Source organism: Terrapene carolina, unplaced genomic scaffold (assembly GCF_002925995.2).
Source record: "Terrapene carolina triunguis isolate 2854851 unplaced genomic scaffold, T_m_triunguis-2.0 Scaffold68, whole genome shotgun sequence".
Lineage (NCBI taxonomy): Eukaryota > Metazoa > Chordata > Testudines > Emydidae > Terrapene > Terrapene triunguis.
The window spans coordinates 21500010-21523553 of record NW_020664419.1 but is presented as its reverse complement, the minus strand read 5'-3'; the positions used below and the strand labels follow the sequence as shown (position 1 = coordinate 21523553).

Sequence of the window (23544 nt, the reverse complement as noted above, 5' to 3'; positions counted from 1 at the left end):
GTATTGATGTAGAGTAGTGTCATTTGCTGATAACAGATAGTAGGGTTATGACATTCTCACAAGTGGATAAATCAATTTCAGGCAATATTCAGCTTACTATCTTTAATATGACATGGCATCAGTGTTAATGTGATATAAATATGTTTTGGAATAAGTGCTAGATAATGGTGCATTTCATGGTTATAACTATATTGGGGTTTTGTGACATCATAATAAGATTGAAGCCAGAATGATATATCATTTTCCTGGAGTTATGTGTTTGCTTTATTTTGTCTTTCTCTAATTTTATTTAATGTGATATAAAGATATTAAATTGGCAGCATTCACTTTTCCTCTTAACCCCTTTATCTTTTTGTCTTTATACTTCTTCCATGGTAGTTGTTCCATTTTTTTAACTAGAGTAATAAACAAAAGTAAGTTTCTAATTGGTTTAGTTTCTAATTCAGAACAATCCCAATGTGTTTTAAGAGCACTTCGCTCTTTGCTGTGCTGCTTTTAACTTTCAGTTTTTATTAAAGATAACTTGGGAGATGTCCTCTTCAGCGCTTAGCCAAACGGTTGGCTTTAGCAATTGTTCACCCTTTGGTCCATTCCTGTGCAGCCACAAGGGCTTGACGGCCCGAGAGTCCAACATTGGCACAGACTTGATGAACCCATTTTAATAGAGCATCTGCCTGTGGGCCACCTCCCGTCCTTGGTTGGTGGAATTTTATCTCTGCTGTTACAAGCCACCAGGAGAATGGCATTCGCTGGAACGTGTTGTAGCATTCTCGTGACATGTCTGAAAAGTTTAAGATGCCATCTGCGGACAATGGCCCCAGTAGTCTGTAGGCCGGTGCAGCCGTAAACATCTGCATTACAAATGAAGTCATTCCGCTTTATGCCCAATATATGATGTTGGCATTTTGTGTCCACTGTGATTATACATTATATTTCACTTTTCCTTTTTAAAAATAGTGAACTGACATTGCTTTTAATACCACTTCATGTTGGGTTGCTTCACATTTAGTGTAATTTTCATGTTAAAACAATCAGCCTGTGATACCGTTAAGGTGCCAGATTTTTAATGTTTATTTGAAGCAAAATATGAAAGGAGTACAGGCATGAGAAGTTCTGTTGTAATTCGCAATTGTGCTGATGTGAAAAAGCAGTGTAAATTGCATGTTTGCATGGTAAAAAATAGTAATTTATAGATAAGGTGTTCCACCCATGAATTAAAAACTTTCTGGACATCTCATCTCTGATGGGTCTCCCCCCACCCCCTGGGGTGCCATCTGATGTACTGGGGTTCCAGTGAATCCACCCGTTCCACCAGCCTGGGCTCCCTCACCCTGTCCTGCTGCGTGTGCACACACAGGTAAGGACACACCCAGCTGCAGAATGACACCAATACTGAAATCAATGCTGCATGGGAAGGCTTTCAGCTGGGGAATTGTCCAGCACTCAGGTGCACACACCCTGTGGAGTATAAACCCAAAATTATGTTGTCTTGCGCTGTATAGAGATCTGTACAGTGTAAACTCATGAAACCCCCCCCCCCTTCAATATGGAGGAAGATATGCACAGCTTCCCCCCACCCCCCGTTATGAATTGCACAGACTGGGATTTAGAATAAACAAAAAACAAGTTTATTAACTACAAAAGATAGATTTTAAGTGATTATAAGGGATAGCAAACAGATCAAAGCAGATTACTGAGCAAATAAAACAAAACATGCAACCTAAGCTTAATACACTAAGTTAACTGGCTAATAGTAGCCCAGTCTCACCCTAAATGTTGTTTTGTGCAGCTTGCAGAGTTTCTTGAAGGTGAAGTGTCCTGCTTGCTGTTTAATCTCCAGGTATTCCTTTCACAGGCTAGAGCTTTCTCGCATAGGCTCAGCCCCCCTCCCCCCCCGCCCAGCTTATTTCCTTTGTCTCTTCAGGTGTTTTCATCAGCCTTCCTTCTTGGGCAGGGAGGCTGTGGAGAAGAGCCTAGATTAACTCACTCTCCAGCCTTCAATAGGATTTGCATATGGCAGGAATCCTTTGTTTCCAAGTTTGACCCCCCCATCCCCTCCTAGTGGAAAAATACCTAGTGGTGTCCAGTATGATGTGACATGATCATATGACTTTGCTGTGTCAAAGCAGCATCCCAGGAAACTTCTCAGGAAGGAGGGAGATCAGTATTTTCAGAATCCTATTTTTCTCCCTAATGGCCCACTCCATGCTGATTGCATACTGTCTGGTGGGTATTCCCCAGGTGAAAACACAGTTTTAATTGTTACATAGTCTATATTCCTAACTTCAGATACAGAAATGATACTTGCATATAAATTAAATAATCTCATTCAGTAAGTCATAACCTTTCCATTGATACCTCACGTGACCCATCTTGCCTAAAACATATCTTAGTTATGCCATATTCATATCATAAGCATATCTCTATGAAGAATATGGGGCATAGTGTCACAACATCCATTAGTTGTAACTTCTTAAAGCTGCCAGTCACTTCAGGACATAGATCAAAATGCAATGTTTAAAAGGTAAACATTTAGAGATTTTATTTTTTCCACTAAGGTCTTGTTTTCCTACGTGTATTTTTGTCCTCATTGACAGAATTTCACTTAACTCCTGGTTCTTACTGGAATCTTTCAGCTGTGACTTTAACATCAAAACTTATAATTTTAATATTTTTGTTGTAATTATGTAAGGAACATTTTCATTAACATCTTTGATATTGAGATGCTTGTTTGTGAACCATTTTGGCATTATTTTTTCCTTTTGATTTGGAATTGTTTTCTTCTCGAAAGGGCCTTCAACGTAACCTTGTTCATGAAGTAGTTTCATTACAGGGGAGCACAGTTTCTACTTTTCGAGAAATACAGAGCACAGATAGGATGCTTATTTGTATGTATAATTGGAGCCAAGATGACAAATTATCTTGGGGGAGACACTGGGGGCTTGTACAAGACTGTCCTTCATAAATATTATTCTTCACCAGGAGTTAATGCTGAGCAAAACAGTGATTGTGTGGAGACAATTAATGATTGAAACACATTTGTATAAATAGGTTGGATGGAATGATTTGAATGGTGCATCTTTCTCTTCCCAATTCAAGTTAGATTTGTATCTGATTTATTTTTGTTACACTAAGGGGAAAAAATGTGGTTGGTAATTGAGGACTCCAGCACATAAATATACTGTATATATAGCCTGTTTTAATGAATTGAAACTCTTAGCCTAATAAGTGACTTAATCATGACTTCACTTAAATCTCTAAATATAAACTCCCAAACAAAGTTTAAGGAAGTACTCTCCTGCACATAGGTGTGCATTGTTGTGTGTCCTGTGAAATCGTTGCATTTCCGTGTGCAGGCTGTATGCAGTTGCTAATATTACAAGATAACTAATGCTGAGCTCTTGTGTATCTGAGCACTATCAAACTATTTAAAAACAAATACACACGAGTATGTTTGGGTACACATATCTATATTATTATACAGACCCCAATGAAGTAATGTGGTGTAAAGCTTTTACTGGTGTGAGTTTGCAATACATTACTAATGAGTAGTGAAGCCACAAGTAAGCTAAGCAAGTCTTCTAAATAAGTGCTGATAAAACCCTTACACTGCTGCATACCATCATGTATTCTCTTTATATAATATATTATGAAAGTACTGTACTGTCTTAGAAAAAATATACTGTGGTATCTCTCCACCTGTGAAGCCCAGGTGTCTTCTTTGCCATGAATCTTACTGTAGGTTCAGAAGAAGCTATAAAAACTTCTAAATTTGACTTAAAATAGCTTTTTTGTAGGTAAAAATATTGTGACCTTAAAGTTTGTTTATCTTGAGGTCTCTGGGAGTTTTACTAACCATTAGTCAGCTTCTCCCTTAAATACTTCTGTACTTTCTCCCATGCAACCCCTTATGCTTGGGAAAGCTCCCTGATAAAATTCAAACAGCCATTAGCTCCTCTTCTTTCAAGTCCATAAAATTAATCTCAGTCCTGATGCCTAGGATACCTGGTGTGGTGATTATGGCTAGACAGGTCATGAGCTGTGACTATTTCTCTTCCCCTTTCCTAATTCCTTCCTCTTACTCCCAACAAAAAACAACCTGGCCTAAACCAAACCGAAACCACACCTACAATACAATAACAAAGTTGTGCCAATTCTTCACCATATTAATCTGCATTCCCACCCCTTCATCTAGTTGTGTCTTTAGAGCAGGGGTGGGCAAACTACAGCCTGCGGGCCGGATGCGGCCCGTAAGCCGTTTTAAGCTGGCCCCCGCTCTGGGTCGGAGGCCAGACCACACGGCTCGGCCCCACTCCGGCTGGGGCGCAGGGTCGGGCCACACCACGCAGCTCAGCCTCACTCCAGTCGGGGCACAGGGTGGGGGCCATACCACATGGCTCCTGGAAGCTGCGGCATGGCCCCGCTCTAGCTCCTACGCACTCCAATGGGAGCTGCAGGGGCGGTGCCTACGGATGGGGCAGCGTGCAGAGCCCCCTGGCCGCACCTCCCCTTAGGAGCCGGAGAAGGGACATGCCACTGCTTCCAGGAGCCGCTTTAGATAAGCGCCACTTGGAGCGTGCACCCCCTGAGCCTCTCCCCACGCCCCAACCCCCTGCTCCAGCCCTGATCCCTCTCCCGCTCTCCAAACCCCTCGATCCCAGCCTGGAGCACCCTCCTACACTCCAAACTCCTCATCCCCTGCCCCACCCCAGAGCCTGCACCCCCCCCTGCACCCCACCCCAATTTTGTGAGCATTCATGGCCCGCCATACAATTTCTATTCCCTGATGTGGCCCTCAGGCCAAAAAGTTTGCCAACCCTTGTTATAGAGAGTAAACTCTTTAGGATAGTGATTGTCTCTTTTCTGTGTTTGTACAGAGTCTAGCACAATGGGCTGCAAATCCTACTTAGAACTCTCACTGAGTGTGACTATTTTGGGCAGTATGTTTAAAGGGCTTCTAAAAAGGACTTAAAGTAACATTTCTATGCATATAAATGTCTGTCTTAAAATCCTTTTATCTTGCAATCTTCCAAGGTTAAAAGTAAGCCATTGGAAAGTTGGGGATAGCCACTTTCTAGTATTGCTAATTCTGAAAGCTGGTAAGATATCCAGATTGTGAAACCTGTAACTAGTTCAGGACTGAATATTCCAACCTAGGGCTTGGAATAGTGTAATTTTGAGAGGTAAGAAAAAACAACATTTTTCGCAGGTCCTCTCTTCCTAAATTTGTTCTGCCTCCTGGCAGCTGCATGGATGATATCCAAACTTCTTGAAACCTTAACCTGCAGAGCATTAAAAAATAAAACCCAACAAAATATTGAAACATTTCTCTGGAACCTTTTCTATAAGTAATTTTTTATTAGCCTGTTTCAATAGTCACCATCCAATGACAACCCTTCACATTCTTCTTGGCCCTGCTTCATCCATGACAGACATTCAGCACAGGGAGCCCCAATTGCTGCCAACACTGTAGAGGTAAAACAGCCTTCATTTATTCTAGCCCAGCACCCAGTTTCTCTCAGGGATAAAATTCAGAAAAATTCCTGGAAGTGTCTTTATTCTCAAATGTGGCTCTTCTACAAAAACACATTTTTGTCACTTAGGGCCCTTTATTCAGAGTAAGTACTCTACCATCTTCCTTGTGACTAACCACAGCAGATCCATCTCTTGATTCCTACTTACCTATTCAGTTCCTTAGGTCACAAGCAACAAGGACTTTAATCACTCAGGACTTCATCCATCCCCTGGTGCCTCTAAAGTAAACATTCCCTGCTCCCCTCACACACCTCCACCCCCTGCCTTCTGGGATTTTAGTACATTAAAATATTTCACATTCCAATATGAGAGAGAAAGTCCAAACACTGTCCCCATATGGTTAGTCTCAAATTTTATTTAACTGCTTTTCACGTAAGGATTATTACAGGGCCTTAGTGGTCTAGAAAACCATGTCAAAGAAAAGGAATCTATCATTATTCTCGGTTTACTCTGGTTTCTTCCAGAAGTAAAAGAAATGAAAGTCCCACAGAAAGAAATCCTCTGTGCGCAAGAAGCAAATCCTTGTCTTTCTCTTTATCATTAGAATTCCAAAGTCGAGGAGAACATAGAAAAGATCCAGAAAAAACTCCTCTCCAAATGTGTATGACACTATACTTAAAAGCCCTTGACATCTGGTCAAATTTGCTGAAGACATAGACTCAAAGCAAGAGACGAGGGTAAGACAACCTTATGGTGTTCTGTATCATCACCAAAAAAGGCTTAGCACTCTTTTACATTCTGTCTTTGAGAATGTAATTCTGGTCTGGTGAGAGTGTTCCTGCAAACACAAACGGCTCAAACTGGAAATAAATTTTATAATGTATCCAAACAGAAAGCAGACTGACGCTTCCAAAATGTGAGATAGTGGACGTGAAGAATACAGTGAATCTGGTTAATTGCGTTTTTGTGTTTGGAAGGAAAATTCTTTCCTCAAGGGCTGATAGAGAGAAGGATGAAGCAGCATCTACTGCTCTCAAGCATGGCCTTCTCCTGCTTTGCCGGTGTTGTTAGAGAGACAAGGTGAGTGAGGTAATATCTTTTATTGAACCAACTTCTGTTGGTGAGAGATACAAGCTTTTGAGCCACAAAAAGAATGACTACATAGCAAAGAGAAACCCGTGACAGGCCTGTGCTAGCCGACTCGGGCTTGCGAAGCTCAGGCTGTGGGCATAGGCACCAACTTTTCCTGGCACCAGTGGGTGCTTGCCCCCAGCCCTGCCCCAACTCCACCCTGCCCCACCCCCATTCCAACCCCTTCCCCCAAGTCCCTGCCCCAACTCCGCCACCTCCCTGCCCCATTGGACTCCTTCCCCAAATCCCTGCCCCGGCCCCACCTCTTCCCACGTTCGCCCTCCTCCCCCCTCCCTCCCAGCTCTTTCCGCCGCGAAACAGCTGTCTTGCGGCGGCAAGCATTGGGAGCTAGGGGGAGAAGCGGGGACGTGGTGTGCTCAGGGGAGCAGGCGGAGGCGGAGCAGAGATGAGCTGAGGCGGGCAGGGTGGGGAGCTGCTGCACCCACCAATTTTTCCCTGTGGGTGCTCCAGCTCCGGAGCACCTACGGAGTCGGCACCTATGGCTGTGGGGCTATTTCATTGCTGTGCAGACTTCTGGGCTCGGCTGGAGCCCAAGCTCTGAGACCCTACTATCCCGCAGGGTGCTAGAGCCTGAGCTCCAGCCCAACCCTGGAAGTCTACACAGCAGTCAAACAGCCTCACAGCCTGAGCCTCATGAGCCCAAATCGGCTGGCATGGGCCAGCTGCGGGTTTTTCTTTGCTGTGTAGACATACCCACAGAGCTCTTCCTCAGGCCTGGGAAAGGAACTCGCAGCATCACAGCAAAACGCAAGGTGGAAAAGATTGTTTGGCATAAGTTCTTAGCACATATTGTAAGGGACCGTTCAAGGTTGTCTGGCCCGTTAATGCCTCTGTAATCATAGGATAAAAAGAGGGGGTTAGTGGGTTACAGATTATTGTAATAAGCCATAAATCCAGTGTCTTTATTCAGTCTGTGATTTTTAGTGTCTAGCAGAGTAATGCATTTAATGGGCTACTCTACCTTGCATGATCCCTTATAGTATATGCTAACTACTTATGCTAAAGAATCTGTTCCACCTTGCATTTTGCTGTGATGCTGGGAGCTCCTTTCCCAGACCTGAAGAAGAGCTCTGTGTGGTTTGAAAGCTTGTGACTCACCAATGGAAGTTGGTCCAGTAAAAGATATTACCTCACCCACCAAGTCTCTCTAATAACCTGGGACCAACACAGCTACAAATGCATTGCTTATGTTATGTTAGTACTGTTTAAAGCCCTCCCTCTGATAGAAGTAAGTTGCTAAAGACAGCCCTGGACAAAATACTCCTACCTAGCTCCCTCTGCTTTGCCTCCAGGCAAATAGCAACAAAAATAGTGATTGAAAGATATATGTGAATCAGATCCTGGAAGTTTCTGACCAGAAGAAATCTTTTCCTTTTTCCAAGACCATTATTAATATAGACATTTTTCTGTTTTTCTGCCTTGTCACATTCCCAATGATCTTTGCCAATGTGTTAATGACAGCAGCAGCTGTCAGAAGAGGATTCACATCAGTTCCTTTCTTGACAATGTCCTGATTTGAACTTCTAAAGATCTACAATTAACTCAGGATACAAAATCCATGAATCTCTTACTCCAAGTTTATGGTCTCCTTATAAACTCCCAGAAGAGCCAGTTTATTTTGAAGTGTTGTACAATTTGATTTAATCGTTACCCCAACTCAATTTATAGAGAGATGTGTCTTTGGAAAGGAAGACTCAAGATTCTTTCACTAATCCACCCTGTGCATACTTGACCTTCCTCCACATTCCAGACACCCTCAAGCTTGTTACAGATGTTCATCTCACATTTATATTTATTGTCTTGGGCAAGGCCCAATACACAGCGCCCATAGCCATTACTGCTAATCTAGTTCTCCAAACACCTGCTCCTGCACTTGTCACAAAATTTCTGTTTACCAAGAGGTGATCTTATTTCTAGAGTAGTTTCTTCCAAGGTTTGATTCAAGCTAGAATACCCCATCCTGGAATCAGATGTCAAAGTAACAGATGTCACACACTTCTGATGCAAAACCCATTCAACTCAACATACAGTAAAGAGACATTGATATGTGTGGCAGGCATCCTGGAGCATAAATTGGCTGGAGTTAAAGACGATCAGTTTAGTCCTTCAAGCCCCATAGATAAAAGTGGGGGAAAAACCAGAATGTCTTGGTAATGACAGTCAATAGAATGGATCTGGCCTATGTAAAGAAGCAACAGGATATCAAATATCCCTTCTTTGAAAGAAAGCAATGTCTTTGCTAAGCTGGACTGAAAGAGCCCGACATCAGTCTGAACTTTGATTGTCAAGGGAAAACTCAGCTCCATGACAAAGTGGCTAAGCAGGCAAAAAGCAGATCCAAAGAATGCACCAGTCAGTGTTCAGCTACCTGACATTTATATTTGGAGTTCCAGGCATGGATCTCTTAATTTCATAGGGGAACTGTAGGATAGTTATGAAATTATAGAATTAAAGTTAGTTTAAGTTTGGTTACGAAAATAATATACTGTAACAGCTTTGTTATCTGGCATGTTGGGGGAATAGGAGGTGCTGGTAAGTCAAAAATTCCGGTTAACTAAGAGGGAGGAAGTTTCAGTGTGGGACGGGACTCAGGGCTGGGGGTTGGAGCATGGGAGGCGTGGGGGGCATGGGCTCTGGGAGGGAGTTTGGGGGTGGGAGGAGTTTTGGGGTGCTGGATCTGGGCGGTGCTCACCTTGGGTAGCTCCCCACAAGTGGTGACATGTCCCTGCTGCTCCTAGGCAGGGGTGCGGCTAGGTGGCTCTGCACGCTGCCTCTGCCCACAGGCGCCACCCCCACAGTTCCCGGCCAATGGGAGCTGCGGAGTCAGTGCTCGGGGTGGGGTGGGGACAGTACACAGAGCCCCCTGGCCGTTCCTCTGCCTAGGAGCAGCAGGGACATATTGCCGCTTCCGGGGAGCCATGCGGAGCCAGGTAGGGAGCCTGCCGGCCCCGCGCCATCCAGACTATAAACTGAAGTTTCAATGAAGATCAGAAATGCCGGTTTATAGAGCTTTTCGGTTGGTAAAGTGCTGGATAACACAGCTTTTACTGTATTTGCTTTATAGTTTGTGGCAGGTAAGTAGAATAAAGCCCTAATCAGCAAGTAAAGGAAGGCTGTGAGAATAGTAAGTTGTAAGACCAGAATTTAGTGGCAAGGATGAATGTATTAAAAAGTAACTAATAAAATAAAGGAAAGTTTTCTCTCAACGATAGGGGACTGCAGTAACAAGGCAAAGAAAAACTGTCTTGTAAGAAACAAGCACATACCTTCCCACATCCCAGTGTTATCTTGAAAATGAGGCCCATGTGAAACCAATGGCAATGGAAATAAAAAACAGTGGGTAAAGAAAAGAGGGGAGAGGAGATCAGAAGAGAAGGCCTTGAAGGAAGGAAAGTAACAAGGGTAAACTGTCTCAGATTTAGCTGAAGGGAGCAATGGGGTTTTAGTTGAAGGTAACAATTATGTATTTAAAATGTATAAAGAGAGCCATGAATCTGAGGGTTTTTATCAGATTGGGTCCAGTCATGCTGGGGCCATTATGAAATGACTCTTCTCTGGTCTGGTCCATTTGTAAGTATGAAACTGATCAGATACTTATAAATATTTTATTATTGTATTGGATGTAGTAATGCTTATTATTTAGACTTTAGACATGTGTAGAGCAATTGTATAGGTATCATTTGGCTTTCGGATTAAAGAAAGGAATTTCTGATTAGTTAATGTCTGGTGATGCCTATGTTTTTAATATTCATGAATAATAATTCCAACAGAATGGTGACCATGAAGGGACCCCACAGATACTAATTTCAGTTGCTCTGAATTCTCGGAAACATACAAGATAGTTACCAAAGAGGTCTCTGGGTCCTCTGTAGGGTTTTCAAATTAAAGGGGAACACAGTAACATAAAGAGAAGTGGTTGGTGTGGTAAATACCGGGGTGGTGGAATTTTTAGCTCAGCGTGGTGGCCATCCACTAAATGCTGCTGAGATTTTAAAGAATAAGAATCCCTGGGTAGCCATGGAGAATATGGTATCTCTGGTACTTTCTTAAGTAATCACAAGGCAAAGAAAGCCCAGATCAAGGCAAAAGTTTTACAAGGACTGTATTTAGTCAGTACAGCCTTGCATGCAAAGTGTACTGAGTTGATGAATGAATGCAAAAAGCATATAAGATAAACTTAAAGCTGTTGAATTTTTCTCTAGACACCAGAAACAAGGAGCAGTTGCCCTGGATGCAGATTATCAACCCTAGCCAAGATTGCTGTATTCATTTCTACCAAGAATGCTCTTTTCTAGGGCTGTTAAAAGGTATTGTTGGGGCTTACCCAGTACAGCATCAGAATGTGGTGCTGCCTCAGTTTCCCCTTGTTGGAGTTCTCAAAAACTGCCCTGTGACACCTGTGTAAGTCAAGCACCCCTTTCTGTGGTCTGGTTTGTAAAAAGAATGTTTCTTTTCTTTGGCCCAGCTGGTTAGCCAATATTCACATCCTTGCCAGATTCTTTCTAATAGAAACAGAAACTAACTGTATAGTAGGAATTTCTTTGATGCAGTCCTGTTTATTTGGAAAGAATCTTCCCAAAGTCCTGTTTCTCTGAACGCAGTATAAACAGCAGCATGTAGTGTCCTGTCTCACAATTTCCAAGCCTGGTTTTTCAGCAAGGCCTCTGCTAAAAATAAGCTCTGTCTCTCGTCTTCTTCCCAGGGCCAGACTCATGGCTGTCTCTCTTGCTTTCTTCAATTTTCTGCCTCTCACACACACAGATGCAATCAACAAGTCCCTTAGCTTCTGTGTTTTACAGTCAGTCCTACTGAAATTCCTCTGCCCACACAAAGCTGTCTTGCCATGTGGCCTGTTGCCTGGGGCAGTGGCTTCCTATTGTTTCCAGCTATCACTACTGCATAGAGAGGCATGTAATTGTTCCTTCCATTTAGCATAAATCCAAATCCATCACCTGGGACTAGGCAACTAGGTACATGGACCATGTCACTCTATTATTATTTTTTTGTATTATGGTATTGCTTTGGAGCCCAGTCATGGACCAGCACCCCATTGTGCTGGGTGCTGTACAGACACACAACAAAAACAGTTTCTCCTCATGCAGCTTGCAATCTAAGTATAGACTAGATACAACAGATGGAGACAAACAGGGGAGTACGAGTAAACAATGAGACAGAATTAGTCAGCATAATAGGCAGCGGTGTCTGTACACTAGCATTGTATAGTTTTTTGGGTTTTTTTTTTTCCATCCTAGCAAAGATGAGCTTTGAGGAGGGATTTGAAGCTGGGTAATCAGGTAGCTTTGTCGATGTTCATGGGAAGCATCTCCCAAGTGCGAGGGACAGCATGGGAAAAAGCATGGAGGTGCGAGTTTGAAAATTTAACAAATGGGCGATGGAAGCTGGCATAACAGGCTTTTTCGAGGTGAGAGTCAATAGCGAATAAGAGATGATAGGGTGGCCATTGACCAGAAGAGCCTTGAAAGTGAACTCAAGCTCCTTACATTTGATGTACTAGAGGAGGAGGCAGTGGAGGGATGCAAAGAGAGGGTTGACGTGGTCAAAGGAATGGGCTAAGAAAATGATCTTTGCAGCAGCATTCTGAATGGATATGAATGGGGCAAGATTACATTTGTTTAGGTCAGAGAGAAGGATGTCGCAATAATTGAGATGATGAGCACTTGGACAAAAAATTTAGCTGTGTGGATGGATAAGAACGGCTGTATCTTAGAGATATTATGCAGAAAGAATCTGCAATACTTAGACATAGTATAGATGTGAGGGACCCTAGGGAGAAGTCCAAGCTGAAGATAAAGCCCAGGTTATGGGCCTGAATGACAGGCAGGATGATGTTTTCCACAGTGATAGAGAAAGGAGGTAGTAGAGAGGGCTTGGGGCAGATGATTAAGAGTTCTGTTTTAACCATGTTGAGCTTGAGCTGACAGCTAGACATCCATGAGGAGACATGCTGAGATTTTAGTTTGGACAGAAGGGGACAAGTCTGGAATAGAGAGGTAGATCTGTGAGTTGTCACCATAGAGGTGATAGTTATCTAATTATGTGTTTGTGGATGAGATTACCCAGAGATAAGGTGTAGAGGGAGAAGAGAGAGGGACCAAGGACAGAGCCCTGTGGAACCCCCATAGAAAGTTGTAAGGGGGTTGAGGAGGGTCCTCCAAAGGACATGCTGAAGGAGTGATTAGGGAGGTAGGAGAAGAACCAGGAAATGAAGCCAAGGGAGGACAAGATTTCAAGAAGAGGCGTATGATCAACTGTGTCAGAAGGCAGCTAACAGGTCAAGGAGAATGTTGGGTGTACTACTGTTTCTGAGCTTTGCTTCAAGACGTTTTCCACTCATCTCATCCAGAACACCTTGTCCAGTTCTGGGAGAACACTTTATCCACTTCTCTGGAATCCGAGAAATCAGTTCAACTCCAGACTTATCACTGAGGTTTCTTTACTGGCATAAAATCAAACTACACTTGAGTTGAGCAGGACATAATCATGAATCATCTAATATACACACTTACACTTAATACCGTTGGTTGATACATCATATCACACACTTAGATTGGTCTACTAATTTTTGTAACCAATCCCTGTACAGATGATGAGCTGCCCATAAATTGCAAGGTATGCTAGTAAGTAAAGCTGCATCTGCAAGTTTATCACACGTTGCTCTTTTTACTATTTCTTAATCTACTAACTACATATTATTTACAAGGCCACTTCTGAGTTTATGCTTTGTCTATTGTGAACTTTGTTTCCTTACTTCTCTTCCTTCCTTCTTCTTGCATTGCTCATGCAAGGGCTACAAGCTTAACTAGGCCGAGGTCAATTGAGACTTTGGCAAGAGCAGTTTCATTGAAATGCCAGGAGTGGAAGCTGGAGTGGAGAGGAACTAGGATGGAATTGGAGGAGAGGAACTCCAGACAGTTATTGTCAAAAGTGTGTTCAGTGATCTTAGGGATGAAAGGGGAAGATGAAGTGATAGTTGCAGAGGCAAGTGGGGTTAAGATGGGTTTTTTTAAGATGGGAGAGACTACAGCATACATGTATTGTGAGAGGAAAGAGTCAGAGGCGAGTGAGGTTAAGAAGAGTAAGGGAGAGGATGAGAGTCTGCATGAGGGAAATCAGGATGGGATGGGGTTATTGGAGCAAATGGAGGAATTAGAGGAGGAGAGCAGATGAGAAACTTTTGTGTCTGTGATGGGAGAAGGAGGTGATAGAAAAGGGGGAAGAGAAGGCTGAGAGGAGGGGGAATGTGTGACAATTTGGGAATCTGTATGACTTAAGAATTTTATGTGAGATTTTGGACTCTGTATATAACTGTCAGACTGAAGATTCTATTTTAGACATGGTGGCCTTTACTTTTTCTGTGGTCCTGTTAACCTCCAGGTTGGACTGAAATTCCAAGGAGTAGTGATACAGGGCTGGCAATAGAAGATCATTGACTTAAGTCATCTTGCAATGAAATGTGATTTCTTTAAATAGGCAGACTCATCTCTCCTGATAAACTAGTTCTCCTGGGTAGGTCACCTAACAACAAAGTCATCTAGTAAGAGACTGATCCAGGAATCATACAGAGGGATTAGAAGGTTATAAAGGTCAGGAGTTGATCTATTCGGGATCAGCGCTGGTCCTTGAGGCCTAAATCAGGTGGGCTGCAGGACTCCATTTCTATGAAGGGGTAACAGACTGAGGGTATGTCTACACTACGAAATTAGGTCGATTTTATAGAAGTCGATCTTTAGAAATCGATTTTATACAGTCGATTGTGTACGTCCCCACTAAGCCCATTAAGTCGGCAGAGTGCATTCTCAATACCGTGGCTAGCATAGACTCACGGAGCGGTGCACTGTGGGTAGCTATCCCACAGTTCCCGCAGTCACTGCTGTCCATTGGAATTCTGGGTTAAGCTCCCAGTGCCTGATGGGGTAAAAACGTTGCGGGTGGTTTTGGGTACATGTTGTCAGTCTCCCCTCGCTCCCTCCCTCCCTCCCTCCATGAAAGCAACGGCAGACAATCGTTTCGTGCCTTTTTTCCTGGGTTACCCGTGCAGACACCATACCATGGCAAACATGGAGCCTGGTCAGCTCACCGCTGCTGTTGTGAGCATTGTAAACACCTCGCGCATTATCCTGCAGTATGTGCAGAACCTGGCTAAGGGATGCCAGCATGAGGACGATTGTGAGGAGGACATGGACACAGACGTTCCTGAAAGCACGGGCTGTGGCAATTGGGACAGCATGGTGGCAGTGGGGGTGGTTGATACAGTGGAACGCCGATTCTGGGCCCGGCAAACAAGCACAGACTGGTGGGACCGCATAGTGTTGCAGGTATGGGATGATTCCCAGTGGCTGCAAAACTTTCGCATGCGTAAGGCCACTTTCCTTGAACTTTGTGAGTTGCTTTCCCCCGCCCTGAAGCACAGGAATACCAAGATGAGAGCTGCCCTGACTGTTGAGAAGCGAGTGGTGATAGCCCTGTGGAAACTTGCAACCCCTGACTGCTACTGATCATAAGGACCACTGACTCATTCAGATCCAGGGAATCTCTGACTAGCAGCCAGGATGGTAGAAGGAGACAGTTGGCAGAGAGAGGTTATTCTGATTCAGAAACAGTATATTCATATACTAACGTGGGGAAAAATTAGTGGCTCAGAAGGTTGACGCCAATAATACTTAGTCCTGCCTCAGTGCAGGGGACTGGACTAGATGACCTATTGAGGTTCCTTCCAGTACTACATTTCTATGATTCTAATGTAGTAAAGATTGTGTAAATTAGGTGCTTGATGCACCCAGATCAGCTAAAATTCCATATATTTTAGATTTCTTGAAGGATTTTTGTGTCATGCTCAAAATAACATCTAATGTAAGAGTGTCTTGGCCATCTCCATTATTATAAAAGTAAACAATCACACATTTCTTTTAACCCTCAAATTAAAAGTATTTTTTCTGCTAAGTCTCAAAGAAGCTCATGAAACAGGACAGTGGAAGCTCAACCATGTTTTAGATGTGTTAACAAAATCTCAGTTTGGGAACCCTTTCATCAGTATCCTCCTACTACCTTTTCATTAGGAATTCCATTTTTAGGAGCAGGGTAAAACCAAAAAATCTCCAAACTGGGAGCTCTGACATGGAATCCCAGTTTTGCATTTTCCATTTTGTGACGGTGGAAAGCCGTTATCCCCAACATAAAAACTATGTTCTTTCATTTGCAAGTAACAGTTCTTCCCTTCTCCTGTCTCAAGCCACTATATCTCAGGGAAGAAGAATGGTATTTATTCAATGTGTACAGAGTGATTAAAAAATACTTAATCATGAAAGAAACATTAGAAAGCTCTCTTTATTTTGTACTATCCAGCACTAAAGGCAAACAAAGTATCAAAATCCTTGATCTCTAGGTGTCTGAATTGTACATTAAAGAGGCTTGCAAAGCCAAGGGCTTTACGCTAAGTCAGTCACAGCTCATTAAACTAGAGTCATCTTCATTCTATGAGTACAAAAATCCTTTTCTTTCTTTGAAAAAATCTGTAAAGTGGCCACATGGTCATTCCTACACACAGTCTCCAGACACTGTGTTAGATGTTCAGGCCTCAGTGGATGCAGTCAAAATAAATAAATCTAATTTTCTAAATAGACTTGCAACCTTTGGGGTTTCTCTTTCTACTTAATGATTTCTGTGCTCTGAATGGCCAGGTTTGCCATTCTGTTGCTCCTTTGGTGAGAATCAATTAATTTCTTAATCAGGCTTTTTTGGGTTTCTTCTGCCCTGTAGAAATATATCTTGGGGATTGTGTTTTGGGAACCAATTTATGTAACATATTAAGTTTTTGAAGTATTGTATATTTCAGCTCTGGAAGCAGTCTCATGTGGAGGTTTTCCCAGCTGGGCAGAGCCAAGCCAATTTGCTGTTACTGAGAGTTCTGGTCATATGTCCTAAACTGTAGTAGGAAACCCAGCTTTTGGAATGGGCTTTGCTGCTCATGATTAAAATGGCCATCTCAAATATTTGCCTATAAAACCTTTATATCACAGTACATTTCACTATCTTGTTTTATATATATATGTGTGTGTGTGTGCGTATATGTGCATACATTCTAGTGCACCTTTCTATGCAGACATTTCAGTGTCCCATAAACATTAACGTGTTTATCTCTATACCATCCTTGTGATGTAGCTAAGTAGTAGTATCGTCATTTTATGTATGGGAAAACAGATTCAGAGACGTGATTTATCTAAGATCACCTAGTACATGTATGGAAGAGCTGGGAATAGACCTTGGGTCTTCTGATTCTCAGGCCTATGCTCTGTCTATACCACTACCCTTCTTCTCAAAGTTAAAAACACAGTAACTGTGTAAGCTTATTAAAGTATGGTTTATATTCTAATTTCTTAGGCAATTGAAAGGACCTAGTGCTTTAGTTTTTCAACTAACTTGAGCATTGCTATCAGAACACTAGGAGGTCTTTACCAAATCAATTTAAGAAAAGGGGCACTAGATTATTATCATCTACCTTGGTATTTCAATGACATTCACCATGAATGTCCCATAAAGAACAGTTAAGAAAAATAGAGATCTCCCTAGTGGTTTCTGTTCTTCATCTGTCGTAGGTTCAGCAGCTTTGCTCACTGATTTTTAAAAAATTATTTTCTCCTTTCCTTCCTGTTGTAAATCCATGTCTTTAATTGTTACAGGAAGACTTTTTTGCAAAATTATAAAACTATTAGATTGTGGTGATATAGCCTCTCCTAGCCCCATGATTCTATTACCTAGCATATTACAGCCAAGCTAAACAGAATTTATGCCTTTTCTAGGCATTCTCCATCTTTGTTCGCTGGTAAGTGTTGGGTTTAAATAATTCTGTAGTGTTGATTTCTATAAAAACTGCTGTTGTGAGGTAACAGGCAAAGTGTAACAAAGAGTCTTTTTCATAATTAGATAAAAGCAATTGTCAAAACTAAAACAACGAGAAGTCCTTGTGGCACCTTAGAGACTAACAAATTTATTTGGGCATAAGCTTTCGTGGGCTATAACCCAATTTTGTAGTGTAGACATGCTCTAAGCAAAGATGCAAGTGGTACAACTTTTAGTAGACATCATAGATAGTATTCAATATACCATTTTTCTAACTATTACAAAGAATGTTACCATTAAGTGAGAGAGAGTGTATGTATGTGTTAGGTTTTAAAAAGAAATAATAACAGTGATAAATATCTTTGTAACTGACTCTTTTCCCTTGGTGACTATGGACATTATGCCTATAAAATTGATGCAAATGTAGCTTTAAACTAGATTTTGGTTACTGCTGCTCTGATATATCTGGCAGATATAGTTAATTTTAACAAAAAAGCTAAATAGTCAAGTTTGTATTTAAAATTGTCATGCTTATCTGGGATGATTTTCCAGTCTGAAGATTGAGAAAGTGAAATTAAAAAAAAAAGTACATTCTTATATTAATTGTACATAACAAACTATGTTTAAAACAAAACTAAAAAGGAAAACAAAATGAAAAATGGCCTGAGGCCAAGACAAACTCATAACCCAAACAAAACTAATATTAAAGGTTTAAACTCATAGACTTAGCTACTGGTGGGCCCAGAAAGGCAATGTAAAGATGGCACCTAGTTGTACTTTGTACTTAACAAGCCTTTCAGTTCACATTTAAGACCTCAGTGTTGGATGCCCTTGTGCCATTCCATTGGGGCCTAAAACAGTAAGATCTGCATCCTTTACATGACTCTAGGAGAAACCAAATTTTCCCTTTTGTTTACTTTTTTCTTCTGTGTGCACATATAGAGATATACAATATGCACATATAAATATTATGTAATTTCCACACTATGTATCCTCTATTAATTTGAGTTTGTAAGCAGGTTTTTATTTTGAAATTAATTTAAGTTGACTTATAAATATTGGAAATCAATGTGAAATTTCTACTGCAATTTTTGTTGTGCATTTTTAAAATTGTACTCAACTGGGTGTTGATATATTGGTATATTTAAGGACATAATGCACATGAATGTAATGTTTTAAATGGAATTTGTAAATAAATAATTAAGATGTTGTGATGTTATGATGTAATTAGGTTCAGTAATAATGTAAACATGGAGAGGGTAATATACTACACACAAGAGATGCTAATGTTGTTTTGTTAAAAGATTTTCTAAAGATTTAGCTTTTCTTAAGGACAAGTTGTTTTTAATGTTTTTTTCCATGTGGAACATACAGTATACCTTGTGTTTTTTCATATGATTAGTGAAAAGATATATTGCATATGTAATTTTTAAAGAGAAGAGTCTTTTACATGTTCAGTCTTTCTGTATTAAAAGAATGTTTGAAGAATAATATAAGTTTTAAGGAAAATGCACCCTTTTCCCTTGCTATAAAATGCAAATATAATGGATTATGTGAGTGTAATGCATTAATTTCAAATTTAGCTGTTGAATATTTCTTTTATTAAGACCTGGATAATAAGATGTGTAATGTTCTGAATTAAACAAGGTGCATTAGTTTGTTACTACCTTTGTTTGAAGCAAAAGTGCCAGATTAAGATATGTATTTCCATGTTACTACCCTCACCCTCAAGGTACTGGATCATGATAATGTCTAACCAAGGAAAGCATGATATAGCTCTCTCTAGAACTCATCAGTGCTTTATTTGAATTGTCCTGAGGGCATTCTGCAGAACAACACAAGACATCATCTTCCCTCAGGGCCTGATTGTGCTGTCTCTGAAATGTTCATAGCCCCTGACAATCCCAAAACAAAGATGTCTAAAGTGTTACCTGTGTGGCGGGTTCCCTGTGGGGCGCCATGTGGAACTGGGGTACCACTGAGCCCTCTGACTTACCAGCCTGGGCTCCCTCTCACACTGTGCTGCTGTGACAAGCTGCAGAGACCCACTCCTGGTCCTACACTTCCACCAGCATTCACACAGGTAGGGACACACCCAGCTGCAGTTACATGCAGGCTCTCTGGCCAGCCACTGCATGAACCAACAATAGAGAGGCTACAGCCAAGATAACCCCCAGCTCCCCAGGCATGCACCCCCACTGGAGTATAAACCCAAAATTGTACTGTCTTGCACTGCACAGAGATCTGTACAGTGTAAGCTCATAGAGTTCGCCCCTCCCTCAATGTGGAGAAGAAAAGAAGAGCTAAGATTCCCAAGCACTTCATTCCAAACTTACTGGTGTAGATTAAAACATAAAATAAGTTTCTTAATTACAAAAAGATAGGCTTTTAAAAAAATGATAGCAAACAGATCAAAGCAGATTACCTAGTAAATCAATAAAAACGCAAACTAAGCCTAAGATACTAGAAAGATAGGGTATGAATTAGCAAATTCTCATCCAGGCTTGCAGACTTGCTTTGCAGCTTGGTATCCACAGGTGGTTCTTCAAGTGCTTGCTCATGTCCATTCCAATAAGTGCGTGTGCCGCATGCACGATCGTCAGAAGGTTTTTCCCGTAGCGGTACCCATTGGGTCGGCTATGGAGCCCCTGGCATGGTGTCCTCATGGCAGTGTATAAAGGACACTGCCGACCTGCTGCCTACTCAGTTCCTTCTTACTCCCAGAGACGGTTGTTGGAGCTTCCTTCAGTCTCTTGCTTCACAAGTACCTACCTAGTGATTACCCCCCTAACTCCCCTGACCGGGTTATGCCTCGGTCTCAGGGGTTTAAATCCAGCGAATGCTGCGGGAAGCCCTTGCCCAAGGGTGATTCACACGCGTCGTGCCTTAAGTGTCTGGGTGAGGGCCATCAAACAGATAAGTGCTCCATTTTCAGGAGCTTTAGACCCAGGACGAAGAGGGAGTGGGACTATTGCCTCAAGCTCCTTTTTAATGGAGGCAGCTCTTCGCCCTCAGCTGGGACTGGAAGCAGCACCGGCGGCATCGGTGCGCAGTGCAGCTTCAGTGCGGGATGCCTTGGCACCGAAAAAAGACTCCTTCAGGGAGCATCGACACCGCTCCCCTGCTCAGAAAGGGGGTTCGAGCATGCGGCACCGCTTTCAGTCCCGGTGCTGCATAAGAAGGTGGCGGTCAGGGGTCATCCCCGTCAGGAAACAGCACAAGGATCCCAATGGGATGCGTCCTACGTCAGGGCACTCGCGGCCTGGCCCTCAGATCCCAGCACTGTCAACTCTGGCCCTGCCAGGGCTCCATCGAGCCCATTGCTTGTGGACTCCCTGACTCTGGAGGAGTTGGAGGACGAGATTGATCTCCCCTCCATGCCCGATACCTTCGAGGCTGCGTGGGACCTTATTGCCATGATGGCACAGTCCCCGGCCCTGCAGATGCGACCAGCGGCACTGGTCCAAGCAGCGGCGCAAGGCGACGGCGCAGTCTACGGCACCTTTTGTGGCACCGATGGGGCAAGCCAACGATGCTACGGCGCCGCTCCCCGTCACTGCAGTACCATTGCCTGGCACCGTGGGGCTCTGCCCCTCCATGGTCTGGCTCAGACTATTCAGACTCCGATAATGACATAGTTGGTACTGGTCCCGGCACCGCAGATCGCGTGATGTGCCAGTGCCGGTGGTATCCTGGCCCCCACAGTGGCAGAGGCTGGTACAGTGGCCCTTTTGGACTCCTTGGGCCTACCATCAGGTTCAAGGGCAGGGCTTCAGGGCTGCGTCCATTGTGTCTGCACCCTATGCTCCTCGTTCAGCCACATCGGTGCTGCGTCATACTCCCACAGCACCTGAAGACCCCCCATGTGACAAGGACCCTGGGTCTTTGCAAGCGGGAGCAACTCTCGAGCCAGCACCACAGTCCGCCCCAAATAGGGCAGACGTACCTGAGCTAGCCTCCAGGAAATCTGAGGGTCAGGAGTACCAGTTCCCATGGGTCTCATCATCGTCTTCACTGGATGAGGCGGTGGCTGGCACCTCCACCACTACACGCCCTGCGATGGACAGTAGGGCTCACCAGGACCTTCTTAGGAAGGTGGCCCAAAACTTACACCTCCAGGCTGAGGAGGTGCCAGAAGACTCGGACGCAATGGTGGACATTCTTTCCTCAGAGGGTCCTTCTAGGGTAGCCTTGCTCCTTATAAAGACCATACAAAACACCACAAAGGTGCTATGGCAGACCCCGACCTCCATACCTCCCATGGCTAAAGGGGTGGAAAGGAGGTATTCTGTTCTGCAGAAGGGGTACGAACACCTTTTTACCCACCCTCAGTGTGGAACATTAGTGGTGATGTGGCAAACCACAAAGAGTGATAAGGTCAACCGGGTCTTGCCCCAAAGTCACGGGACGCTAAGAAGCTGGACCTTTTCAGCCAGAAAGTCTACTTGACTAGGGGGCTCCAGCTTCGCGTTGCTAATCAGCAAGTGGTGCTCAGCCGCTATGCCTTCAATTCCTGGAGAGCGCTAGCTAAGTTCCAGGAATTACTCCCATCAGACTCACGCCCAGGGTTCACGGCGCTTCTTGAGGAGGGCAAGGTAGTGTCAAGGACCTCCCTCCAGGCCGCCCTAGACTCAGCTGACTCTGTGGCTCGGACCATGGCCACAGCAATCGCCATGAGACGGAGCGCCTGGTTACAGGTTTCGGGCATGCTCTTGGAGGTCCAGCACACCATTCAGGACCTGCCCTTTGACCATGTGGGGTGGTTTGCCGAGAACATGGATTCCCGCTTGCACATTCTGAAAGACTTGAGGGCGACGTTGAAGTCCCTGGGGATCCACACTCCTGCACCCCAGAGGAAGTCCTTCAAACCCCAGCCCCCCTCCTGCTCTACTCCCGATCCCTGAGGCAGGACTCCGCCAGGCGAAGGGGCAGGAATAATAGGTGGCGCCAGTCACAGTCCTCCGCAGGCCAAGACCAGGGCTCATCCAAACAGCCCCTGGGGCCGAAACCTAACGTTTGAAGGTACGCCTGAGGATGGCGTACCAGGACTCAATCCGGATCCTTACCCTCCCTTTGTGAACTGGCTATTCCACTCTACCGTGCTAGGTCCCAGATCACAACAGATAGGCTGGGTTCTGAGCAAAATAGGGGTGGGATAGTCTATCCAGTTCTGTTCCCTCCTGCCTTCCCACTCACCTTCCCATTATTCTTCAGGGACCCTATTCACGAGCAACTCCTTCTCCAGGAGGTGAATCACTCCTCGCTCTGGGGGCAATAGAGGAGGTTCCTCAGGAGTTCAGGGGCAAGGGATTTTACTCTTGATATTTCCTTATCCCCAAGGCTAAGGGTGGACTGCGACCTATTCTGGATCTGTGAGACCTCAATACATTCATCAAGAAAGCCAGGATTTGCATGTTCTCCCTAGCCGCTATCATTCCTTCCCTGGATCTGGGGGACTGGTACGCCACCCTCGACATACAGGATGCTTACTTCCATATCTCTGTTATCCCGGCCCACAGACAGTTTTTTCACTTTGTGGCCAGCGGCCAGCAGTACCAGTTCACGGTGCTCCCGTTTGGGCTCTTGACGGCCCCCAGGGTGTTCATGAAATGCATGACAGTCATGGCAGCCTTCCTCCACAAACGCCAGGTAAAAGTGTTCCCGTACCTAGACGACTGGCTTATCAAGGCCAAGTCGCAAGCACAAGCGGAGGTGCATGTGGCCCTGGCCCATACCACGTTCCTCAGGTTGGGCCTCATACTAAACATGCCCAAATCCATGCTGGTCCCTACATTGATAATAGAGTTCATAGGGGCTCTCTTGGACTCTGTGCAAGCTATGGTATCCCTGCCCAAGCCGTGCTTCTAAACCCTCAGGGACATTATCGAGAACCTCTGCCAGTTCCCCACAACAATGGCCAGAAACTGTATGAAGCTGCTGGGGCTTATGGCGGCATGCCCATACGTGGTCCAGCACACTGGACTACGTCTCAGACCCCTCCAGGCGTGGTTGGTCAAGTGTATAGACCTAGCTGAGACCCACTAGTCAGGATAGTTACCC

The 23544-nt window shown here is 43.8% G+C and overlaps 1 protein-coding gene across 4 annotated transcripts in view; it reads left to right on the top strand.

The window, feature by feature from the left end:
• SRPK2 (SRSF protein kinase 2) overlaps window positions 1-23544 on the top strand; it is a 259374-nt gene that overhangs the window by 82379 nt on the left and 153451 nt on the right. The gene's annotated exons all lie outside the window — the stretch shown is intronic.